Genomic DNA, 10,525 nt, shown 5'->3' with positions numbered 1-10,525 from the left:
TCTTATCCTCAATATTATTTCTAGGCTCCTTTTCAAGATCATGGAGTGGGGAAGGCTGTTACTAAGCTCTTCTTCTTTTACACACACATACACACAGAGCTCAGGGAGGACACCACCAAGAGCATCTTCAGCTCAGCCTCCTCCCAGACTTCGGAATGAGAGTGCCTGTAGGTTCTTCACTTCTACCCCACTTCTCCAACGTCCAAGAGCATTTCTGCTGAGAAGTTCTCCAATCCACATAAGCCACCATGATTAGCCTACTTTGATAATCTTTTTTCTCTGCCCACAAGCCTGAGAGAGGTCTCTGGGAAAGGCATTGGAACAATACTCTTTTCAAAGGCCATAGTAGCTTTCTCCTATTCCTTGTGCCAGTTCCCACAGCGCATTCTGGGATGTTCCTATGTGGTGCTGGTGGCAGCAGCAAAGAGAAGCAGCAGGTGCTGTCTTCTAAGCAGAGGCAGCTGCAGGTGTTCCTTGGGGAGGCAAGAGGGCTGTGTGGCCTTTATCTGTGCAAAATGTAAAGAGAAAGGTCTCTCGTTAAACCCACACAACTTTGCTTTAAAAATAGTTTTTAATGTCTGGCTGGGCCAATGGGCTTCCTCGGGGATTCCTAGGAACACATGGAGAGCAGGAGGAGGGGGGCATGGCACAGGATAAAAGGTACTGCAAGGGGGCTAAACAGGAGGGAAAAGGCCCCTCCAGCATGGAGAGGTATAGAAGAGAGGGGTACAACACAAGGTGACAGACTGTATGCCCAGGCAAAGGATCAACCTGGTCAGAGTAACGGTAGAGCACAGGGGAGGCTACACAATAGGACCTGTGCTTCAACTGCAAGGGGAGGAGGGGGAAAGCTACGATATGGTCCTATTCAGGCCTGTGTGTGGCAGGCTCAGAGGTGAAAGTAAGCTGGTACGCACCAGTACGGAGGACCGGTAAGAAAAGGAGACTGACTGAGGGAGGGAAAGAGAAGCCTGCTCCCTGCATAAGAATAGTTTAAACTCAGCTGTTCCCTGATGGTTCAGCCCCCAGGACTAGGTTTCTGGCCTCCTTGTTAATTTCACTCACAGTAGCTGGGGGTAGAGGGGAGAGTGTGTTTGACCATGGAAAGGGCAGTCCCTGTCTGCCCCCGGGGGATGAGGGGATCTCTCCTACTAATATACACAACAAATACAAGCACTTGGCTGCACAGCTTAAATCCTGAGCTAATAAAAGCAGGTGGAAGGGGAAAACTCACTGTCACATTGGTTTCTCGTCTCCTCCTTCCCCCTCCAGCCAGGCTGCAGACAAGGCTCTGAATTCCTCCCCATTCCCCCCAGCAGGGGTTTTCCTCTAGGCTCTAGCTTGCAGTAGACTGGCTGAGATGCCTGCTATTGCTGCCTGCAAAAGAACAGTTTAAACTCAGCTGTTCCCTGTGCAGTTCAGTGCCCAGAGTTAGGAGCCATTTCTAGCATCCTTGTTAATTTCACTCCCAGTTGTTGTTGGGTGTGTGTGACCATGGCAGGGGCAGTTCTTTTCTGCCCCTGGGATGAGGGGATCTCCTAAACACAATCAAAATCAGGAACCATTTCCAAGTTCAAATCTATCCCATTCCCTCCCCAGCAGAGGATCATGGTTGTGATGTCCACCTGCTTGCAGATCCTCTTTGAAATGTTACTGTTTAAAAAAAAACAACACAAAAAACATGGAGAACATGGTGGAAATATGTGTCATGATGATTAAGGTTTATTTTGGGCAAAGCAGTTTTGCTAAAGCAACTAAAGATTTACAGGGAAAGCAAATAGCCCCCATAGACAAAACCACAAAGGGATTGGAGGGGAAAACTTAATATTCAACTAAATTATTGTGCCTCCTTTGAAAGAAATAGTAGTTTTCATTCCAATCCACCCTCTTTCTATATTGATTTAAACACCTGAAATGTCCTTAGGACAGTGGGTGCAATCTCAGATCTCTTTTTGTTTTGTCCTGCCTGCAGAGTGCAGAGGCTGAAATTGATAAAACTTTCTTTAAATATCTTGTATATTTCATGAAGGCTGTTCCTGTTGTCCTTCATTCACCCCGACTTTCCCTTCCTCTCCTCCTCCTTCCCCCCCCCCCCCCCCAGCTCCCTCCCTGGCTGGCTGTGGTTTTTGCCTTAGTTACTTACTCCTTGGCAGACCCAGCCCAGCAGCACCTGCTGGCTCTCTGCAGGCAGCAGCCCACAGGGGCCGGTTGCTGGGGTCGCTGCTGGTCGGTGGCAGGCTGCAGCTGCATTGTTTGTGACACATTCATACACATACACATACATACAGTATGTATGTGTATGTATGAATGTGTGTGTCACAAACAATGCAGCTGCAGCCTGCCGCCGACTGCCCCGACCCCAGCAACCGGCCCCTACTATTGTATTTTAGTAGTATTGGAGATCCCCTCATCCAGGGGACAGAAAAGAACTGCCCCAGCCATGGTCACACACAGCTTCCTCCCCCCCGCCCCCCAACAACTGGGAGTAAAATTAAAAAAGATGCCAGAAACCTCTCTTAACCCTGGGGGCTGAACCATCAGGGAACAACTGAGTTTAAACTGTTCTTATGCAGGAGGCAATCTCCCTGCTGCAAGCTAGAGGGAAGCCTCTGCAGCAGCTGCTGAGTGCCAGGCAGGGAGAAAGCACAGAGCCTAGCATCGGCAGCTTGGCTGGAGGAGGAGGAGGGAAGACAGAGAAAAAAATGTGACAGTGAGTTTTCACTTTTTCAGACTTATTCCAATAGTAAAGTTTTATTACAGACAGTACTGGTAGTAGTAATAGTAGCTTTATTTTCTCTATCTATGTCATGCAATGGGAGGGATCCATGAAGTACATAGGAGAGGTGGGTGGGTTGCTTGCGATTGGACCATATGGGTAAGAAATGTAAATTACTTTCACCCCTGCCCTAACCCTAGGGCTCCCAGCCGCCTCTGCAGCTGGTAGCTCCGGGGTTAATTTAAAGGGCCTGGCTCCTAGCTTCAGCCAAATCCCTGAGCCCTTTAAAGCTTGATTTAAAAGCCCCAGGATTTAAAGGCCCCACCTCTTCCGATAGAGGCCATGCCTCTTCCAGTTGAGGTCCCTCCCCCTCCGCAGGACTCTGGAGTACCGGTAAATCCTTTAAGTTACTTTGACCCCTGGGCAGGCTAGATTTGTCGTGACATAGATATGAAATGTAATGATGGCCTTCAAATGGTGAAATCACAAACAGGAGCATCATGTCATGATGACATATGAGGACACCACAACTCAAGCACATGAAATGTCAGTGTGTCTGCATGATGCCACAATAGGACATAAGGATGTTACATCTCAGAGTTGTGAATTCTAAACATAATTTCACTCCACTACCACATGGAGTGATGATCTTGCAGCTCAGAGCTATAAAGATGCAAACCAGCTTATCACACTTGCACTTGATATCATGAAATCACACCTTGAAGCACAAAAGTTCAATGCATAACATCACGGATGAATGAGTGTAGTAGAAATGCACCATCATTGGACACATCAAAGCTCAAAATGATGAAATCATGACATAGCTACATCACAAAGCCATATAACAGCATCACCGCTCAAATGAAGTCAACAGTATGACTGTGAAATGAGGACATCACATGAATGGATGTAATGATGTAGCTTGAGTGATGAAATTACACTAGCACTGTGCCATCGAAGTAGTGAAATCACAATATTGTGTCATTACCTGATGGTAGAACCAGATGACAACAGAGATCAATATGATGAATTGGGAATGCAATTTTATTGCATAACATGTGATGTTACAATATCATAGGCTGATGAAGCAATAAAGTCAAAGGGCAACAGTATCATGGCATAGTCTAACAATATCATAGCTTAATATGATGAGATCATGACAGCATCGTTGTGACAAGTAATATTGTAGCTTAAAGCATGAAGTTATGCAACATGACTGCAAATAAAAATTAAATCACAACATAACATCAATGCATTTTGACAGAGTATTGCTTTGCTGTGTGAAAATATTGTGACTTCATCTCAGAGTTGCAATGCAGCAGCATCAGGGTATGACATGACATCACAACTCAGAGCAATGAAGTCAAAATGCAACATCATTTTGTTGTTAGACAACATGCTGCTGCAGAGGCCTACAGCTATTCTTCAGTGATCTTGTGAGCCCTGCAGAATGCAAAACAGTTCCATTGAAACTGGAAATTGGAATGTTCCTGCAAAATTTGGGATGGTTAGCAACATCAGGGTTTTGATGGGGGGCGAGATATATGTAAATATATTAATTAAATCTTGCTATGAATGAAGATTTTGATGTATGTGGGGTTAATATGATGAAATGTGTAAGAAATTCCTTGAAAGGTCATTTACTTTGATTATTTTTCTTAGAAGGGACATCCAGTCTATGGGTTATTACAGTAACTCTGATAGTTCCTTTTTTAATTCTGTAAATGGAATAATCTGGAAAGCAAATAAGAGCATTAATTTTGATTTTGGATGTGACCCCAGACTTGCTGTATTAAGTGATGGGCGTTCAAAAATATTTTTTTTAATGTACAAATAGTTCCCACAAGTACCAATATTCTTATGGCTCTGAATAAAATAAAGTGTTTGGCTCAAAAGTAGATGGAATCATGTATTTTTTGAAGTCCAAAGCACAAGATGATTGGTTTCCTGATGAAAATTTATTAGAGTGTTCATTCTGCATGGACGATTTATTGTAAAACTCTGGAATTTCTCTCACTCTGTTTATGCGAGATGCCAGGAGCTGGATCACAACAACATCAGCTGCAGGCAGCTTATTGCTGTGTTTTGAAATCTGCCATGGTGCTGGACAACTACCTTTCTGATTTCTCCTCACTCCATCCTTACTCCCAGTTTTAATATGCCTTTCTCTGTATGTTAATTTTTTCCCCATTTAAAGTCTCTTTATGTTCACAGAGTGCAGTAAGCTTTTTTTGGTACACTTTGGCACAGCCATAAACATCTATTAGTCTATGAATGAGTATTAAGACTTTCAGCATCCTTACTTCCACTTCCTAACCACATGAACATACCAGATTGGGCTTTCATGAACTGGTACTACCTCAACAATTAAATTCTGTACTGGGCTTCATAGGATACAGAAACAGAGAACTAGGCTTCCCTCAACTTGAAGTAGTCAGAATGGGCATTTTTTTAACCAGAACTTCTGATTTTTTTAACCTCATGGATAAAAAGTAAATGACAGAGAGATACTTGGACAAAGTATAGCCCCTTGAAGTGAATTATAAGAAAATGCTTAATGGTGTTATGGCTGCTGTGAGCCTCAAAAAATCACTGTATTTTATAGATTCCAAATATTATTTAGGGCTGTTGTGCAAGACAGACAACTGCTAAAAATACAGACCAGAGCCTGTTGGTGAATGACATAGATAAGATTTTGTTTTTACATCCCTCCGGTCTCTGTGCCATCATCTCTCTGAATCCTACTACAGCTCTACCCCGATATAACGCGACCTGATATAACACAAATTCAGATATAATGCGGTAAAGCAGTGCTCTGGGGCTGCGCACTCTGCTGGATCAAAGCAAGTTTGTTATAACGCGGTAAGATTTTTTTGGCTCTCAAGGACAGCGTTATATCGAGGTAGAGGTGTACTTTCACAGGCTCTCTAGATCCCAGTACTATTACAGCAAGGTTTCTCAAACAGGGGTCACCCGCTTGTGTAAGGAAAGCCCTTGGCGGGCCGGGCCGGTGTGTTTACCTGCCCCATCCGCAGGTCCGGCCAATCGCAGCTCCCACTGGCCGCAGATTGCTGCTCCAGGCCAATGGGAGCTGCTGGAAGCGGTGGCCAGTAAGTCCCTTGGCCCAGGCCACTTCCACATTGTTTTTGCAAGACCTCAGAACATCCACCGCCCACAACAGTTGGAAATCCCACACTGAGCCTGTTGATGCTCCTCAGTGCTCCTAGCCCAGTCCTCATGCTGGCTGGAACTGCTCCTTTACAAACATAAAATCATGGTGTCAACAGATACCCTAGAGAGAAGTGATTTTGCAGGGTCCAAATTTCAAATGTGAACATCTAAAAAGTATGTCCATATCCCACTCTTAGATTGGTACTTGGATATTTAAATGCCCCATTTTGCAAGTTCTGGACAATCTATTGCAGCACCCTCATCTGGAAGTTGGGTTTTAACTCTAATATAAAAAATAAATTTCAACAACTGTTTTTTAAATGTTTTCAATATAACAAAGAGAAAATATTGAAAAATAACATAGGAACTTGCTATCACAGCTGCCTGATGCTATAAATTAGAACACAAGTAATTCACCTCCCACTTGAATGCACGACAAGCATGAGACTTTTATTATTTTTACTCTAAGAAAAGATCTGATTTATAAACACCCAGGATAGTGGTTAACATAATTGAATTTATCTTGCAACATTATTTAAAGTTTCCTTCCTTTTTACTGCATTCAGATATATCTTGATATTGCATTCCTGGATTCTAACCTGTAAGATTAGCATGGACTAACTTCTGGTTAGTATCAGTAAAATAGCAGCTCTTACTTAGAAACACCAATACTTAACATCATAATAATGGAAGTATTAAAGGATCATAGGTTGCCTAGGCCCAAAATGTAGACCCAGTGCTACTACCTACTCTTCCGTGGGATAAATACTCCCCTGTGGTGCCACTATCCCCTTTGGCATAGAAAGGGGCACATTGAATCATTCTCTGAAAATCACTTGTTCCTCAAGAAAAGAAAGCAAGGTCAAAGAAATACAATAAGTAATCTTTTGAAGAGGACTTAGCTCGAAGAGAAATGCACAGAATTCAGTACAACAATAGATGGGTAAAATCCATAAAGATTGGCAATAAGAGTATGTGGATGAATCCTGAGATACCATCAGAAACAAAGAACTGGCTGTGAAAATATTTAACTTGAGAGAAAATTGTTACCTCAGAGGTCTAATTTTCACATACATTTCTATATGGGTTTTTACCTTTTTTGACTAATTTATTTAACATGGTCCTAAGAATTATTATACTGACAAAAGGGACCACTGCATATAATAAGCAGACTTTTCAAATAAGTATTTGGACCTGTCTTTTACCAGTCATGTTTTGCTCACTGTGTCCTGCCTCTTTTTGCATAGAAAATTGACAAACGCACAGAATGGGCTTTAAAATAATGATAATATTTTGCATGTACATAGGCCCTGGTTCTGTAGTTGATTCCATGTGAACAGGCTTGCACGCACGCACAGCCCTAGAGCTTCACTCACACAGAGTCAGTGGCAGGACGGGGTCCATAATACCTTTCTTCTAGAAAGCTCAGAGCACTTTAAACCCGTTATTTGATTAATATTCACAATATCCCTGTCGTGAGGTAAAAAGTGTTAGACCAAATTTTTTTTACAGATATGTTAAACTGAGAGAATAATGACATGCCCAAAGTGACACACACAGCAAACTAATGATGGAGCCAGCTGAGTCCCTGGTTCCTAGTCTAATGTACTAGCAAGTACATCCTACCTCATATGACCTACTCATCTCATTTGTTATTAAAGAGAGACTTAAAGAGACTTGCTTCTACATCTTTTCACCATTCTAGAATAGTGTTGAACAGCAGCCTGGAATGTGATTCCAGTGTTTTGTCTACCCTGTTTACTATAAGACAGAACTATGACAATATGATTCTATGGTGGCATCCAGATGTACCACTGGAAAGATCATAATTATGGATCAGAATTCAAATGACCTAGATAGTAAATCTGTATGAAGAATAAATTGTTGATGCCCTTTACTGATACTTTTTAAAGCTTTCTTCAGTAGATATACTGTTGAATATAAACAGAAGTTTTACAGAACACTGCACTGGTGTATTTGAAGAACCATCCTCCTGGGAAATATTCATTGTGGTTCAGGAGCTGTTCCGAAATCTTTGCCAGTGATAACTCTGTCATTATGAAATGGCAGTTTCATTAGAACTCCAGTTCAATGATGAAGTCCCTTTTCATTCTAGATTCGCAAATGCCTCTTTTATCTACATTCTTGTTCAATAATTGCTTTCTCAAAGGGGGTTTCAAAAGTACTCTCTCTCTCACAGTTCTAGTTCATTAAAGGCTGTCATAGTTCCCAGTTCTTGGACTTCAAATGTGTACTATACATCACAAGATCATTCCTCAGTAATTTCAAATTCCCATATAACTGTGTTCTCATCATCTTTATTCAGCAAAGGTTTCCTCAGATTCCTCAGTGTTCTGCAAAGCCCCATCCAGCTCTGATTCCCATGCCTTCCCTGAGTCACCCTGAGACAGGGCCCAGTTTGCTAGTGCCACACAGCTGCAGTTTTGTAATGTCTTCTCGAGGTACGTCCATGTCCTCAGATACCTCTCTGGAGTCCCGCAATGCCTATTCAGGCACAGTCAAAACATGGCCAATTCAAATTTTAAATGTAATGCCCTGATTTTTAGGCATTTTGGCATTTGGCATTCCTACAGACATTGACAGGAAATGCAACTGCTTTTGGAAGGGCTGAACTGAGTGTGACAGGAACGGACTTCACAACAGGAAAGAAGTTGGAAAAAAGATGGACAGCCTGATACCATGCAACGGCTAAGAGGCTAGAAAAAAGCACAAGATGAGAAAGGGATGAAAAGACCAATTATTAATTAACAAATGTATACTGTGCTTTAGGATAGTCATTAAAGTTCATAGAAATGGAAATAAAACTGCCAAACAGTGAGATCAATAAGATATTAAATTAAAAAAGACATTTCCAACACTTGGCAACAAAGGGTTTATCCGGAGAACTGCGGGGGCTAACTGGGTCAGGATGCTGGTAATGAGGTACAGGACCGTTTCCTTCTAAGTGAAGTCCATCCCTGGTTGGCAGTGGCCAAAAGTCATCACCATCTAATGACTATTCAGTAATGAATTGTGAAATGAATGTGGTGGCCTCACTCTAGTTTGTATCAGAAAAATGTCACAAGTGAGGATGCTTTCAGCCCCTTTCCCAGAGCTTTATTGCCATCTCTCTGCCCGTTTCAACCTCTGTGGTTGCATTTGCCTACCTCTGTTTTTAATAGCACAAGTGCCCCCCTCAGAACTTATACTCAAATGGCATTTTCACCCTCCTGTATTCTTTCTTTTCAGTAAGGACAGGTGTATTTTATGTTAGTCGGGAGCCTAGCTGGAGAGGTAGCTAAAATACTTCACAGGTTATGATTCCCTTTTATTATTATGCAGGTTTACCCTTTCAAAAATAAATAAATAACTGACTTCACTATGAACCGATGTCCTATGTGTGCTCCAAAGGAAGGAGAGTATAAACAGTTCTGGTAGCATACTTATTCCTGCTAAACCACTTTCTGAAGAAATTTTAATAACCGGGAGCCTACTTCCAGAAATGGAATTTGTTCACTTGACACAAATTCCCAGTTGAAAATTGTGTAAGTATTGCCTTTAATGTGACTTGTCAACCTCTCACCAAATTCCCTGAACTGTAGCAATATGAGCCAATTCTCCCAACAGTCAAGCGAGGAGGGGCATCTTCATCATGTTACAAGTCTGAAACTTGAGAAAGATTTCAACTTTTTGGATCAAATTAAAGAGGCAGTGTACTGCAGTGCATCGGGCACAGGGTTTGGAGCCTTGAGACCCGGTTCCATTGCCAGCTCTGCCACAGATTTACTGTGTGACACTGGATAAATCACCTAAACTCTAGTGCCATTTCCTGTGGACCACCTCTCTTCCCATTCATGATCACATCCACATGGTTCTCTCTCTCCCCATTCATGATCACATAATGCCTCTAGCCAGGGCTGGTGCAAGGATGTTTCGCGCCCTAGGCGAAACTTCCACCTTGCACCTCCCCCCCCCCCGCACCCCGCCCTAAGGGGTGTACAAGGTGATAGAGCAGAACCTATTCATATCCTACCCACAAGGCTGCAAGTAACCATAAGATTCCTGACATAAGTACCAGAATATGTACAAGAAAATTAAAAAAGGATTTGCAGGCCACATCTAAGAACACAGGTTAGGTAACTCATTTGTGGGCAAGTAAAAGCCGTTGGATTTGGTGTTATATGCCTCAGTTGGAGACTGAATGACTTCCCTCACCAGAGAAGTTCAATTCTCATTCAGGAATGCACAGCTTGAAGTGTCAGTGTGACAGAATGTAACATAAGAATAAGAATTACAGACATAGATGTGACTTAAGTGACAGCCAGTCAGAAAACTCCAATTATGCCCAGTGTCAAAAGCCATTCTAGAACTTTACATAAAGAAAGAGAGCAGGAAAACTTCCATTTAATTGCAACCTCTGTGTTTACTTGTTTTGTATCTTTTTTTTTGCCAGTGATCTTATTTATGCCATTCTACAATTTCTACAGAACTCATCACTGCACAGTTCTATCCACTTCAGTTTCCTTCAGTGCTTTCATTTATCTAAAATCTTGGAATTGTATTTTTTCCCCATTTGCAAATGGGTCATCTGGCAGTTTGCATGGGAAGCAGACACTTCGACAGGGTCACATGAAAAGT

General features: G+C 42.2%; 1 long non-coding RNA gene across 1 annotated transcript; it reads right to left on the bottom strand.

Moving 5' to 3' along the window:
• Positions 1 to 1,286, bottom strand: LOC123373639. The gene is made up of 2 exons (XR_006580795.1): positions 1,235 to 1,286; positions 1 to 506 (listed from the first exon to the last, which is right to left on the bottom strand). It is a non-coding gene; the product is annotated as an uncharacterized LOC123373639 (long non-coding RNA).
• Positions 1,287 to 10,525: the final 9,239 nt, after the last annotated feature.

The sequence above is a fragment of the Mauremys mutica genome, chromosome 7, assembly GCF_020497125.1.
Source record: "Mauremys mutica isolate MM-2020 ecotype Southern chromosome 7, ASM2049712v1, whole genome shotgun sequence".
In the NCBI taxonomy this organism is placed as follows: Eukaryota; Metazoa; Chordata; order Testudines; family Geoemydidae; genus Mauremys; species Mauremys mutica.
Note: the sequence above shows the minus strand (reverse complement) of the source record. Positions and strands in the feature narration are given on the sequence as shown.